The sequence below is a fragment of the Phyllobates terribilis genome, unplaced genomic scaffold (genome assembly GCF_046119375.1).
Source record: "Phyllobates terribilis strain yellow unplaced genomic scaffold, ASM4611937v1 Scaffold_7__3_contigs__length_470593459, whole genome shotgun sequence".
Classification (NCBI taxonomy): domain Eukaryota; kingdom Metazoa; phylum Chordata; class Amphibia; order Anura; family Dendrobatidae; genus Phyllobates; species Phyllobates terribilis.
The window spans coordinates 17,096,238-17,113,495 of NW_027362767.1; positions in this window are offsets into that span (position 1 = coordinate 17,096,238).

Consider the following 17,258-nt stretch of genomic DNA (forward strand, 5'->3'; position numbering starts at 1 on the left):
TGGATATATTCACTGGCCAGCAGGATGGAATTCTCTGTTTTGCACCATGTATATATTCACTGGCCAGCAGGATGGCATTCTCTGTTTTGCACCATGGATATATTCACTGGCCAGCAGGATGGCATTCTCTGTTTTGCACCATGTGTATATTCACTGGCCAGCAGGATGGCATTCTCTGTTTTGCACCATGGATATATTCACTGGCCAGCAGGATGGCATTCTCTGTTTTGCACCATGTATATATTCACTGGCCAGCAGGATGGCATTCTCTGTTTTGCACCATGTATATATTCACTGGCCAGCAGGATGGCATTCTCTGTTTTGCACCATGTATATATTCACTTGCCAGCAGGATGGCATTCTCTGTTTTGCACCATGTGTATATTCACTGGCCAGCAGGATGGCATTCTCTGTTTTGCACCATGGATATATTCACTGGCCAGCAGGATGGCATTCTCTGTTTTGCACCATGGATATATTCACTGGCCAGCAGGATGGAATTCTCTGTTTTGCACCATGTATACATTCACTGGCCAGCAGGATGGCATTCTCTGTTTTGCACCATGTATATATTCACTGGCCAGCAGGATGGCATTCTCTGTTTTGCACCATGGATATATTCACTGGCCAGCAGGATGGCATTCTCTGTTTTGCACCATGGATATATTCACTGGCCAGCAGGATGGAATTCTGTGTTTTGCACCATGGATATATCCACTGGCCAGCAGGATGGCATTCTCTGTTTTGCACCATGTATATATTCACTGGCCAGCAGGATGGCATTCTCTGTTTTGCACCATGTATATATTCACTGGCCAGCAGGATGGCATTCTCTGTTTTGCACCATGGATATATTCACTGGCCAGCAGGATGGCATTCTCTGTTTTGCACCATGGATATATTCACTGGCCAGCAGGATGGCATTCTCTGTTTTGCACCATGTATATATTCACTGGCCAGCAGGATGGCATTCTCTGTTTTGCACCATGTATATATTCACTGGCCAGCAGGATGGCATTCTCTGTTTTGCACCATGTATATATTCACTGGCCAGCAGGACGGCATTCTCTGTTTTGCACCATGTATATATTCACTGGCCAGCAGGATGGCATTCTCTGTTTTGCACCATGTATATATTCACTGGCCAGCAGGATGGCATTCTCTGTTTTGCACCATGTATATATTCACTGGCCAGCAGGATGGCATTCTCTGTTTTGCACCATGTATATATTCACTGGCCAGCAGGATGGCATTCTCTGTTTTGCACCATGTATATATTCACTGGCCAGCAGGATGGAATTCTCTGTTTTGCACCATGTGTATATTCACTGGCCAGCAGGATGGCATTCTCTGTTTTGCACCATGTATATATTCACTGGCCAGCAGGATGGCATTCTCTGTTTTGCACCATGGATATATTCACTGGCCACCAGGATGGAATTCTCTGTTTTGCACCATGTGTATATTCACTGGCCAGCAGGATGGAATTCTCTGTTTTGCACCATGGATATATTCACTGGCCAGCAGGATGGCATTCTCTGTTTTGCCCCATGTATATATTCACTGGCCAGCAGGATGGCATTCTCTGTCTTGCACCATGGATATATTCACTGGCCAGCAGGATGGCATTCTCTGTTTTGCACCATGTATATATTCACTGGCCAGCAGGATGGCATTCTCTGTTTTGCACCATGTATATATTCACTGGCCAGCAGGATGGCATTCTCTGTTTTGCACCATGGATATATTCACTGGTCAGCAGGATGGCATTCTCTGTTTTGCACCATGGATATATTCACTGGCCAGCAGGATGGAATTCTCTGTTTTGCACCATGTACTGTATATATTCACTGGCCAGCAGGATGGCATTCTCTGTTTTGCACCATGTATATATTCACTGGCCAGCAGGATGGCATTCTCTGTTTTGCACCATGTATATATTCACTGGCCAGCAGCATGGCATTCTCTGTTTTGCACCATGTATATATTCAGTGGCCAGCAGGATGGCATTCTCTGTTTTGCACCATGGATATATTCACTGGCCAGCAGGATGGCATTCTCTGTTTTGCACCATGGATACATTCACTGGCCAGCAGGATGGCATTCTCTGTTTTTCACCAAGGATATATTCACTGGCCAGCAGGATGGCATTCTCTGTTTGGCACCATGGATATATTCACTGGCCAGCAGGATGGCATTCTCTGTTTTGCACCATGGATATATCCACTGGCCAGCAGATGGCATTCTCTGTTTTGCACCATGTATATATTCACCGGCCAGCAGGATGGCATTCTCTGTTTTGCACCATGTATATATTCACTGGCCAGCAGGATGGCATTCTCTGTTTTGCACCATGTATATATTCAGTGGCCAGCTGGATGGCATTCTCTGTTTTGCACCATGGATATATTCAGTGGCCAGCTGGATGGCATTCTCTGTTTTGCACCATAGATATATTCACTGGCCAGCAGGATGGCATTCTCTGTTTTGCACAATGGATACATTCACTGGCCAGCAGGATGGCATTCTCTGTTTTTCACCAAGGATATATTCACTGGCCAGCAGGATGGCATTCTCTGTTTGGCACCATGGATATATTCACTGGCCAGCAGGATGGCATTCTCTGTTTTGCACCATGGATATATCCACTGGCCAGCAGATGGCATTCTCTGTTTTGCACCATGGATACATTCACTGGCCAGCAGGATGGCATTCTCTGTTTTACACCATGTATATATTCACTGGCCAGCAGGATGGCATTCTCTGTTTTGCACCATGTATATATTCACTGGCCAGCAGGATGGTATTCTCTGTTTTGCACCATGTGTATATTCACTGGCCAGCAGGATGGCATTCTCTGTTTTGCACCATGTGTATATTCACTGGCCAGCAGGATGGCATTCTCTGTTTTGCACCATGTATATATTCACTGGCCAGCAGGATGGCATTCTCTGTTTTGCACCATGTGTATATTCACTGGCCAGCAGGATGGAATTCTCTGTTTTGCACCATGGATATATTCACTGGCCAGCAGGATGGCATTCTCTGTTTTGCACCATGTATATATTCACTGGCCAGCTGGATGGCATTCTCTGTTTTGCACCATGGATATATTCACTGGCCAGCAGGATGGCATTCTCTGTTTTGCACCATGTATATATTCACTGGCCAGCAGGATGGCATTCTCTGTTTTGCACCATGGATATATTCACTGGCCAGCAGGATGGCATTCTCTGTTTTGCACCATGGATATATTCACTGGCCAGCAGGATGGAATTCTCTGTTTTGCACCATGGATATATTCACTGGCCAGCAGGATGGCATTTTCTGTTTTGCACCATGGATATATTCACTGGCCAGCAGGATGGCATTCTCTGTTTTGCACCATGTATATATTCACTGGCCATCAGGATGGCATTCTCTGTTTTGCACCATGGATATATTCACTGGCCAGCAGGATGGCATTCTCTGTTTTGCACCATGTATATATTCACTGGCCAGCAGGATGGCATTCTCTGTTGTGCACCATGGATATATTCACTGGCCAGCAGGATGGAATTCTCTGTTTTGCACCATGTGTATATTCACTGGCCAGCAGGATGACATTCTCTGTTTTGCACCATGTATATATTCACTGGCCAGCAGGATGGCATTCTCTGTTTTGCACCATGGATATATTCACTGGCCAGCAGGATGGCATTCTCTGTTTTGCACCATGGATATATTCACTGGCCAGCAGGATGGCATTCTCTGTTTTGCACCATGGATATATTCACTGGCCAGCAGGATGGAATTCTCTGTTTTGCACCATGTATATATTCACTGGCCAGCAGGATGGCATTCTCTGTTTTGCACCATGTATATATTCACTGGCCAGCAGGATGGCATTCTCTGTTTTGCACCATGTGTATATTCACTGGCCAGCAGGATGGCATTCTCTGTTTTGCCCCATGGATATATTCACTGGCCAGCAGGATGGCATTCTCTGTTTTGCACCATGGATATATTCACTGGCCAGCAGGATGGCATTCTCTGTTTTGCACCATGTATATATTCACTGGCCAGCAGGATGGCATTCTCTGTTTTGCACCATGTATATATTCACTGGCCAGCAGGATGGCATTCTCTGTTTTGCACCATGTATATATTCACTGGCCAGCAGGATGGCATTCTCTGTTTTGCACTATGTGTATATTCACTGGCCAGCAGGATGGCATTCTCTGTTTTGCACCATGGATATATTCACTGGCCAGCAGGATGGCATTCTCTGTTTTGCACCATGGATATATTCACTGGCCAGCAGGATGGAATTCTCTGTTTTGCACCATGTATACATTCACTGGCCAGCAGGATGGCATTCTCTGTTTTGCACCATGTATATATTCACTGGCCAGCAGGATGGCATTCTCTGTTTTGCACCATGGATATATTCACTGGCCAGCAGGATGGCATTCTCTGTTTTGCACCATGGATATATTCACTGGCCAGCAGGATGGAATTCTGTGTTTTGCACCATGGATATATCCACTGGCCAGCAGGATGGCATTCTCTGTTTTGCACCATGTATATATTCACTGGCCAGCAGGATGGCATTCTCTGTTTTGCACCATGTATATATTCACTGGCCAGCAGGATGGCATTCTCTGTTTTGCACCATGGATATATTCACTGGCCAGCAGGATGGCATTCTCTGTTTTGCACCATGGATATATTCACTGGCCAGCAGGATGGCATTCTCTGTTTTGCACCATGTATATATTCACTGGCCAGCAGGATGGCATTCTCTGTTTTGCACCATGTATATATTCACTGGCCAGCAGGATGGCATTCTCTGTTTTGCACCATGTATATATTCACTTGCCAGCAGGATGGCATTCTCTGTTTTGCACCATGTATATATTCACTGGCCAGCAGGATGGCATTCTCTGTTTTGCACCATGTATATATTCACTGGCCAGCAGGATGGCATTCTCTGTTTTGCACCATGTATATATTCACTGGCCAGCAGGATGGCATTCTCTGATTTGCACCATGTATATATTCACTGGCCAGCAGGATGGCATTCTCTGTTTTGCACCATGTATATATTCACTGGCCAGCAGGATGGAATTCTCTGTTTTGCACCATGTGTATATTCACTGGCCAGCAGGATGGCATTCTCTGTTTTGCACCATGTATATATTCACTGGCCAGCAGGATGGCATTCTCTGTTTTGCACCATGGATATATTCACTGGCCACCAGGATGGAATTCTCTGTTTTGCACCATGTGTATATTCACTGGCCAGCAGGATGGAATTCTCTGTTTTGCACCATGGATATATTCACTGGCCAGCAGGATGGCATTCTCTGTTTTGCACCATGGATATATAGATTTACTGGCCAGCAGGATGGCATTCTCTGTTTTGCACCATGGATATATTCACTGGCCAGCAGGATGGAATTCTCTGTTTTGCACCATGTATATATTCACTGGCCAGCAGGATAGCATTCTCTGTTTTGCACCATGTATATATTCACTGGCCAGCAGGATGGCATTCTCTGTTTTGCACCATGTATATATTCACTGGCCAGCAGGATGGCATTCTCTGTTTTGCACCATGGATATATTCACTGGCCAGCAGGATGGCATTCTCTGTTTTGCACCATGGATATATTCACTGGCCAGCAGGATAGCATTCTCTGTTTTGCACCATGTATATATTCACTGGCCAGCAGGATGGCATTCTCTGTTTTGCACCATGTATATATTCACTGGCCAGCAGGATGGCATTCTCTGTTTTGCACCATGTATATATTCACTGGCCAGCAGGATGGCATTCTCTGTTTTGCACCATGGATATATTCACTGGCCAGCAGGATGGCATTCTCTGTTTTGCACCATGTGTATATTCACTGGCCAGCAGGATGGCATTCTCTGTTTTGCACCATGTGTATATTCACTGGCCAGCAGGATGGCATTCTCTGTTTTGCACCATGTGTATATTCACTGGCCAGCACGATGGCATTCTCTGTTTTGCACCATGGATATATTCACTGGCCAGCAGGATGGCATTCTCTGTTTTGCACCATGTATATATTCACTGGCCAGCAGGATGGCATTCTCTGTTTTGCACCATGTATATATTCACTGGCCAGCAGGATGGAATTCTCTGTTTTGCACCATGTATATATTCACTGGCCAGCAGGATGGCATTCTCTGTTTTGCACCATGTATATATTCACTGGCCAGCAGGATGGCATTCTCTGATTGCACCATGGATATATTCACTGGCCAGCAGGATGGCATTCTCTGTTTTGCACCATGGATATATTCACTGGCCAGCAGGATGGCATTCTCTGTTTTGCACCATGGATATATTCACTGGCCAGCAGGATGGCATTCTCTGTTTTGCACCATGGATATATTCACTGGCCAGCAGGATGGCATTCTCTGTTTTGCACCATGGATATATTCATTGGCCAGCAGGATGGCATTCTCTGTTTTGCACCATGTATATATTCACTGGCCAGTAGGATGGCATTCTCTGTTTTGCACCATGTGTATATTCACTGGCCAGCAGGATGGCAATCTGTTTTGCACCATGGATATATTCACTGGCCAGCAGGATGGCATTCTCTGTTTTGCACCATGGATATATCCACTGGCCAGCAGGATGGCATTCTCTGTTTTGCACCATGTGTATATTCACTGGCCAGCAGGATGGCATTCTCTGTTTTGCACCATGTATATATTCACTGGCCAGCAGGATGGCATTCTCTGTTTTGCACCATGTATATATTCACTGGCCAGCAGGATGGCATTCTCTGTTTTGCACCATGTATATATTCACTGGCCAGCAGGATGGCATTCTCTGTTTTGCACCATGTATATATTCACTGGCCAGCAGGATGGCATTCTCTGTTTTGCACCATGGATATATTCACTGGCCAGCAGGATGGCATTCTCTGTTTTGCACCATGGATATATTCACTGGCCAGCAGGATGGCATTCTCTGTTTTGCACCATAGATATATTCACTGGCCAGCAGGATGGCATTCTCTGTTTTGCACCATGGATATATTCACTGGCCAGCAGGATGGCATTCTCTGTTTTGCACCATGTATATATTCACTGGCCAGCAGGATGGCATTCTCTGTTTTGCACCATGTATATATTCACTGGCCAGCAGGATGGCATCCTCTGTTTTGCACCATGTATATATTCACTGGCCAGCAGGATGGCATTCTCTGTTTTGCACCATGGATATATTCACTGGCCAGCAGGATGGCATTCTCTGTTTTGCACCATGTGTATATTCACTGGCCAGCAGGATGGCATTCTCTGTTTTGCACCATGTGTATATTCACTGGCCAGCAGGATGGCATTCTCTGTTTTGCACCATGGATATATTCACTGGCCAGCAGGATGGCATTCTCTGTTTTGCACCATGTATATATTCACTGGCCAACAGGATGGAATTCTCTGTTTTGCACCATGTATATATTCACTGGCCAGCAGGATGGCATTCTCTGTTTTGCACCATGTATATATTCACTGGCCAGCAGGATGGCATTCTCTGTTTTGCACCATGGATATATTCACTGGCCAGCAGGATGGCATTCTCTGTTTTTCACCATGTATATATTCACTGGCCAGCAGGATGGCATTCTCTGTTTTGCCCCATGTATATATTCACTGGCCAGCAGGATGGCATTCTCTGTTTTGCACCATGGATATATTCACTGGCCAGCAGGATGGCATTGTCTGTTTTGCACCATGGATATATTCACTGGCCAGCAGGATGGCATTCTCTGTTTTGCACCATGGATATATTCACTGGCCAGCAGGATGGCATTCTCTGTTTTGCACCATGGATATATTCTCTGGCCAGCAGGATGGCATTCTCTGTTTTGCCCCATGGATATATTCACTGGCAAGCAGGATGGCATTCTCTGTTTTGCACCATGTGTATATTCACTGGCCAGCAGGATGGCATTCTCTGTTTTGCACCATGTGTATATTCACTGGCCATCAGGATGGCATTCTCTGTTTTGCACCATGTGTATATTCACTGGCCAGCAGGATGGCATTCTCTGTTTTGCACCATGGATATATTCACTAGCCAGCAGGATGGCATTCTCTGTTTTGCACCATGGATATATTCACTGGTCAGCAGGATGGCATTCTCTGTTTTGCACCATGGATATATTCACTGGTCAACAGGATGGCATTCTCTGTTTTGCACCATGTATATATTCACTGGCCAGCAGGATGGCATTCTCTGTTTTGCACCATGGATATATTCACTGGCCAGCAGGATGGCATTCTCTGTTTTGCACCATGTGTATATTCACTGGCCATCAGGATGGCATTCTCTGTTTTGCACCATGGATATATTCACTGGTCAGCAGGATGGCATTCTCTGTTTTGCACCATGTATATATTCACTGGCCAGCAGGATGGCATTCTTTGTTTTGCACCATGGATATATTCACTGGCCAGCAGGATGGCATTCTCTGTTTCGCACCATGTATATATTCACTGGCCAGCAGGATGGCATTCTCTGTTTCGCACCATGGATATATTCACTGGCCAGCAGGATGGCATTCTCTGTTTTGCACCATGTATATATTCACTGGCCAGCAGGATGGCATTCTCTGTTTTGCACCATGTATATATTCACTGGCCAGCAGGATGGCATTCTCTGTTTTGCACCATGTATATATTCACTGGCCAGCAGGATGGCATTCTCTGTTTTGCACCATGTATATATTCACTGGCCAGCAGGATGGCATTCTCTGTTTTGCACCATGGATATATTCACTGCCCAGCAGGATGGCATTCTCTGTTTTGCACCATGGATATATTCACTGGCCAGCAGGATGGCATTCTCTGTTTTGCACCATGTATATATTCACTGGCCAGCAGGATGGCATTCTCTGTTTTGCACCATGGATATATTCACTGGCCAGCAGGATGGCATTCTCTGTTTTGCACCATGGATATATTCACTGGCCAGCAGGATGGCATTCTCTGTTTTGCACCATGGATATATTCACTGGCCAGCAGGATGGCATTCTCTGTTTTGCACCATGGATATATTCACTGGCCAGCAGGATGGCATTCTCTGTTTTGCACCATGTATATATTCACTGGCCAGCAGGATGGCATTCTCTGTTTTGCACCATGTATATATTCACTGGCCAGCAGGATGGCATCCTCTGTTTTGCACCATGTATATATTCACTGGCCAGCAGGATGGCATTCTCTGTTTTGCACCATGGATATATTCACTGGCCAGCAGGATGGCATTCTCTGTTTTGCACCATGTGTATATTCACTGGCCAGCAGGATGGCATTCTCTGTTTTGCACCATGTGTATATTCACTGGCCAGCAGGATGGCATTCTCTGTTTTGCACCATGGATATATTCACTGGCCAGCAGGATGGCATTCTCTGTTTTGCACCATGTATATATTCACTGGCCAACAGGATGGAATTCTCTGTTTTGCACCATGTATATATTCACTGGCCAGCAGGATGGCATTCTCTGTTTTGCACCATGTATATATTCACTGGCCAGCAGGATGGCATTCTCTGTTTTGCACCATGGATATATTCACTGGCCAGCAGGATGGCATTCTCTGTTTTTCACCATGTATATATTCACTGGCCAGCAGGATGGCATTCTCTGTTTTGCCCCATGTATATATTCACTGGCCAGCAGGATGGCATTCTCTGTTTTGCACCATGGATATATTCACTGGCCAGCAGGATGGCATTCTCTGTTTTGCACCATGGATATATTCACTGGCCAGCAGGATGGCATTCTCTGTTTTGCACCATGGATATATTCACTGGCCAGCAGGATGGCATTCTCTGTTTTGCACCATGGATATATTCTCTGGCCAGCAGGATGGCATTCTCTGTTTTGCCCCATGGATATATTCACTGGCAAGCAGGATGGCATTCTCTGTTTTGCACCATGTGTATATTCACTGGCCAGCAGGATGGCATTCTCTGTTTTGCACCATGTGTATATTCACTGGCCATCAGGATGGCATTCTCTGTTTTGCACCATGTGTATATTCACTGGCCAGCAGGATGGCATTCTCTGTTTTGCACCATGGATATATTCACTGGCCAGCAGGATGGCATTCTCTGTTTTGCACCATGGATATATTCACTGGTCAGCAGGATGGCATTCTCTGTTTTGCACCATGGATATATTCACTGGTCAACAGGATGGCATTCTCTGTTTTGCACCATGTATATATTCACTGGCCAGCAGGATGGCATTCTCTGTTTTGCACCATGGATATATTCACTGGCCAGCAGGATGGCATTCTCTGTTTTGCACCATGTGTATATTCACTGGCCATCAGGATGGCATTCTCTGTTTTGCACCATGGATATATTCACTGGTCAGCAGGATGGCATTCTCTGTTTTGCACCATGTATATATTCACTGGCCAGCAGGATGGCATTCTTTGTTTTGCACCATGGATATATTCACTGGCCAGCAGGATGGCATTCTCTGTTTCGCACCATGTATATATTCACTGGCCAGCAGGATGGCATTCTCTGTTTCGCACCATGGATATATTCACTGGCCAGCAGGATGGCATTCTCTGTTTTGCACCATGTATATATTCACTGGCCAGCAGGATGGCATTCTCTGTTTTGCACCATGTATATATTCACTGGCCAGCAGGATGGCATTCTCTGTTTTGCACCATGTATATATTCACTGGCCAGCAGGATGGCATTCTCTGTTTTGCACCATGTATATATTCACTGGCCAGCAGGATGGCATTCTCTGTTTTGCACCATGGATATATTCACTGCCCAGCAGGATGGCATTCTCTGTTTTGCACCATGGATATATTCACTGGCCAGCAGGATGGCATTCTCTGTTTTGCACCATGTATATATTCACTGGCCAGCAGGATGGCATTCTCTGTTTTGCACCATGGATATATTCACTGGCCAGCAGGATGGCATTCTCTGTTTTGCACCATGTGTATATTCACTGGCCAGCAGGATGGCATTCTCTCTTTTGCACCATGTGTATATTCACTGGCCAGCAGGATGGCATTCTCTGTTTTGCACCATGTATACATTCACTGGTCAGCAGGATGACATTCTCTGTTTTGCACCATGGATATATTCACTGGCCAGCAGGATGGCATTCTCTGTTTTGCACCATGTATATATTCACTGGCCAGCAGGATGGCATTCTCTGTTTTGCACCATGGATATATTCACTGGCCAGCAGGATGGCATTCTCTGTTTTGCACCATTGATATATTCACTGGCCAGCAGGATGGCATTCTCTGTTTTGCACCATGGATATATTCACTGCCCAGCAGGATGGCATTCTCTGTTTTGCACCATGTGTATATTCACTGGCCATCAGGATGGCATTCTCTGTTTTGCACCATGGATATATTCACTGGTCAGCAGGATGGCATTCTCTGTTTTGCACCATGTATATATTCACTGGCCAGCAGGATGGCATTCTTTGTTTTGCACCATGGATATATTCACTGGCCAGCAGGATGGCATTCTCTGTTTCGCACCATGTATATATTCACTGGCCAGCAGGATGGCATTCTCTGTTTTGCACCATGTATATATTCACTGGCCAGCAGGATGGCATTCTCTGTTTTGCACCATGTATATATTCACTGGCCAGCAGGATGGCATTCTCTGTTTTGCACCATGTATATATTCACTGGCCAGCAGGATGGCATTCTCTGTTTTGCACCATGTATATATTCACTGGCCAGCAGGATGGCATTCTCTGTTTTGCACCATGGATATATTCACTGCCCAGCAGGATGGCATTCTCTGTTTTGCACCATGGATATATTCACTGGCCAGCAGGATGGCATTCTCTGTTTTGCACCATGTATATATTCACTGGCCAGCAGGATGGCATTCTCTGTTTTGCACCATGGATATATTCACTGGCCAGCAGGATGGCATTCTCTGTTTTGCACCATGTGTATATTCACTGGCCAGCAGGATGGCATTCTCTCTTTTGCACCATGTGTATATTCACTGGCCAGCAGGATGGCATTCTCTGTTTTGCACCATGTATACATTCACTGGTCAGCAGGATGACATTCTCTGTTTTGCACCATGGATATATTCACTGGCCAGCAGGATGGCATTCTCTGTTTTGCACCATGGATATATTCACTGGCCAGCAGGATGGCATTCTCTGTTTTGCACCATTGATATATTCACTGGCCAGCAGGATGGCATTCTCTGTTTTGCACCATGGATATATTCACTGCCCAGCAGGATGGCATTCTCTGTTTTGCACCATGTATATATTCACTGGCCAGCAGGATGGCATTCTCTGTTTTGCACCATGTATACATTCACTGGTCAGCAGGATGACATTCTCTGTTTTGCACCATGGATATATTCACTGGCCAGCAGGATGGCATTCTCTGTTTTGCACCATGGATATATTCACTGGCCAGCAGGATGGCATTCTCTGTTTTGCACCATGTATATATTCACTGGCCAGCAGGATGGCATTCTCTGTTTTGCACCATGTATATATTCACTGGCCAGCAGGATGGCATTCTCTGTTTTGCACCATGTGTATATTCACTGGCCAGCAGGATGGCATTCTCTGTTTTGCACCATGTATATATACACTGGCCAGCAGGATGGCATTCTCTGTTTTGCACCATGTATATATACACTGGCCAGCAGGATGGCATTCTCTGTTTTGCACCATGTATATATACACTGGCCAGCAGGATGGCATTCTCTGTTTTGCACCATGTATACATTCACTGGTCAGCAGGATGACATTCTCTGTTTTGCACCATGGATATATTCACTGGCCAGCAGGATGGCATTCTCTGTTTTGCACCATGGATATATTCACTGGCCAGCAGGATGGCATTCTCTGTTTTGCACCATGTATATATTCACTGGCCAGCAGGATGGCATTCTCTGTTTTGCACCATGTATATATTCACTGGCCAGCAGGATGGCATTCTCTGTTTTGCACCATGTGTATATTCACTGGCCAGCAGGATGGCATTCTCTGTTTTGCACCATGGATATATTCACTGGCCAGCAGGATGGCATTCTCTGTTTTGCACCATGTATATATTCACTGGCCAGCAGGATGGCATTCTCTGTTTTGCACCATGTATATATTCACTGGCCAGCAGGATGGCATTCTCTGTTTTGCACCATGTGTATATTCACTGGCCAGCAGGATGGCATTCTCTGTTTTGCACCATGTATATATACACTGGCCAGCAGGATGGCATTCTCTGTTTTGCACCATGTATATATTCACTGGCCAGCAGGATGGCATTCTCTGTTTTGCACCATGTATATATTCACTGGCCAGCAGGATGGCATTCTCTGTTTTGCACCATGGATATATTCACTGGCCAGCAGGATGGCATTCTCTGTTTTGCACCATGTGTATATTCACTGGCCATCAGGATGGCATTCTCTGTTTTGCACCATGGATATATTCACTGGTCAGCAGGATGGCATTCTCTGTTTTGCACCATGTATATATTCACTGGCCAGCAGGATGGCATTCTTTGTTTTGCACCATGGATATATTCACTGGCCAGCAGGATGGCATTCTCTGTTTCGCACCATGTATATATTCACTGGCCAGCAGGATGGCATTCTCTGTTTCGCACCATGGATATATTCACTGGCCAGCAGGATGGCATTCTCTGTTTTGCACCATGGATATATTCACTGGTCAGCAGGATGGCATTCTCTGTTTTGCACCATGGATATATTCACTGGCCAGCAGGATGGCATTCTCTGTTTTGCACCATGTATATATTCACTGGCCAGCAGGATGGCATTCTCTGTTTTGCACCATTGATATATTCACTGGCCAGCAGGATGGCATTCTCTGTTTTGCACCATGTATATATTCACTGGCCAGCAGGATGGCATTCTCTGTTTTGCACCATGGATATATTCACTGCCCAGCAGGATGGCATTCTCTGTTTTGCACCATGGATATATTCACTGGCCAGCAGGATGGCATTCTCTGTTTTGCACCATGTATATATTCACTGGCCAGGAGGATGGCATTCTCTGTTTTGCACCATGGATATATTCACTGGCCAGCAGGATGGCATTCTCTGTTTTGCACCATGTATATATACACTGGCCAGCAGGATGGCATTCTCTGTTTTGCACCATGTATACATTCACTGGTCAGCAGGATGACATTCTCTGTTTTGCACCATGGATATATTCACTGGCCAGCAGGATGGCATTCTCTGTTTTGCACCATGGATATATTCACTGGCCAGCAGGATGGCATTCTCTGTTTTGCACCATGTATATATTCACTGGCCAGCAGGATGGCATTCTCTGTTTTGCACCATGTATATATTCACTGGCCAGCAGGATGGCATTCTCTGTTTTGCACCATGTGTATATTCACTGGCCAGCAGGATGGCATTCTCTGTTTTGCACCATGGATATATTCACTGGCCAGCAGGATGGCATTCTCTGTTTTGCACCATGTATATATTCACTGGCCAGCAGGATGGCATTCTCTGTTTTGCACCATGTATATATTCACTGGCCAGCAGGATGGCATTCTCTGTTTTGCACCATGTGTATATTCACTGGCCAGCAGGATGGCATTCTCTGTTTTGCACCATGTATATATACACTGGCCAGCAGGATGGCATTCTCTGTTTTGCACCATGTATATATTCACTGGCCAGCAGGATGGCATTCTTTGTTTTGCACCATGGATATATTCACTGGCCAGCAGGATGGCATTCTCTGTTTCGCACCATGTATATATTCACTGGCCAGCAGGATGGCATTCTCTGTTTCGCACCATGGATATATTCACTGGCCAGCAGGATGGCATTCTCTGTTTTGCACCATGGATATATTCACTGGTCAGCAGGATGGCATTCTCTGTTTTGCACCATGGATATATTCACTGGCCAGCAGGATGGCATTCTCTGTTTTGCACCATGTATATATTCACTGGCCAGCAGGATGGCATTCTCTGTTTTGCACCATTGATATATTCACTGGCCAGCAGGATGGCATTCTCTGTTTTGCACCATGTATATATTCACTGGCCAGCAGGATGGCATTCTCTGTTTTGCACCATGGATATAGTCACTGCCCAGCAGGATGGCATTCTCTGTTTTGCACCATGGATATATTCACTGGCCAGCAGGATGGCATTCTCTGTTTTGCACCATGTATATATTCACTGGCCAGGAGGATGGCATTCTCTGTTTTGCACCATGGATATATTCACTGGCCAGCAGGATGGCATTCTCTGTTTTGCACCATGTGTATATTCACTGGCCAGCAGGATGGCATTCTCTGTTTTGCACCATGGATATATTCACTGGCCATCAGGATGGCATTCTCTGTTTTGCACCATGTATATATTCACTGGCCAGCAGGATGGCATTCTCTGTTTTGCACCATGTGTATATTCACTGGTCAGCAGGATGACATTCTCTGTTTTGCACCATGGATATATTCACTGGCCAGCAGAATGGCATTCTCTGTTTTGCACCATGGATATATTCACTGGCCAGCAGGATGGCATTCTCTGTTTTGCACCATTGATATATTCACTGGCCAGCAGGATGGCATTCTCTGTTTTGCACCATGGATATATTCACTGGCCAGCAGGATGGCATTCTCTGTTTTGCACCATGTGTATATTCACTGGTCAGCAGGATGACATTCTCTGTTTTGCACCATGGATATATTCACTGGCCAGCAGAATGGCATTCTCTGTTTTGCACCATGGATATATTCACTGGCCAGCAGGATGGCATTCTCTGTTTTGCACCATTGATATATTCACTGGCCAGCAGGATGGCATTCTCTGTTTTGCACCATTGATATATTCACTGGCCAGCAGGATGGCATTCTCTGTTTTGCACCATGGATATATTCACTGCCCAGCAGGATGGCATTCTCTGTTTTGCACCATGTATATATTCACTGGCCAGCAGGATGGCATTCTCTGTTTTGCACCATGTATATATTCACTGGCCAGCAGGATGGCATTCTCTGTTTTGCACCATGTATATATACACTGGCCAGCAGGATGGCATTCTCTGTTTTGCACCATGGATATATTCACTGGCCAGCAGGATGGCATTCTCTGTTTTGCACCATGGATATATTCACTGGCCAGCAGGATGGCATTCTCTGTTTTGCACCATGGATATATTCACTGGCCAGCAGGATGACATTCTCTGTTTTGCACCATGTGTATATTCACTGGCCAGCAGGATGGCATTCTCTGTTTTGCACCATGGATATATTCACTGGCCAGCAGGATGGCATTCTCTGTTTTGCACCATGTATATATTCACTGGCCAGCAGGATGGCATTCTCTGTTTTGCACCATGGATATATTCACTGGCCAGCAGGATGGCATTCTCTGTTTTGCACCATGTGTATATTCACTGGCCAGCAGGATGGCATTCTCTGTTTTGCTCCATGTATATATTCACTGGCCAGCAGGATGGCATTCTCTGTTTTGCACCATGTATATATACACTGGCCAGCAGGATGGCATTCTCTGTTTTGCACCATGGATATATTCACTGGCCAGCAGGATGACATTCTCTGTTTTGCACCATGTGTATATTCACTGGCCAGCAGGATGGCATTCTCTGTTTTGCACCATGTATATATTCACTGGCCAGCAGGATGGCATTCTCTGTTTTGCACCATGTATATATACACTGGCCAGCAGGATGGCATTCTCTGTTTTGCACCATGGATATATTCACTGGCCAGCAGGATGACATTCTCTGTTTTGCACCATGTGTATATTCACTGGCCAGCAGGATGGCATTCTCTGTTTTGCACCATGGATATATTCACTGGCCAGCAGGATGGCATTCTCTGTTTTGCACCATGTATATATTCACTGGCCAGCAGGATGGCATTCTCTGTTTTGCACCATGTATATTTTCACTGGCCAGCAGGATGGCATTCTCTGTTTTGCACCATGTGTATATTCACTGGCCAGCAGGATGGCATTCTCTGTTTTGCACCATGTATATATTCACTGGCCAGCAGGATGGCATTCTCTGTTTTGCACCATGTATATATTCACTGGCCAGCAGGATGGCATTCTCTGTTTTGCACCATGGATATATTCACTGGCCAGCAGGATGGCATTCTCTGTTTTGCACCATGTGTATATTCACTGGCCATCAGGATGGCATTCTCTGTTTTGCACCATGGAT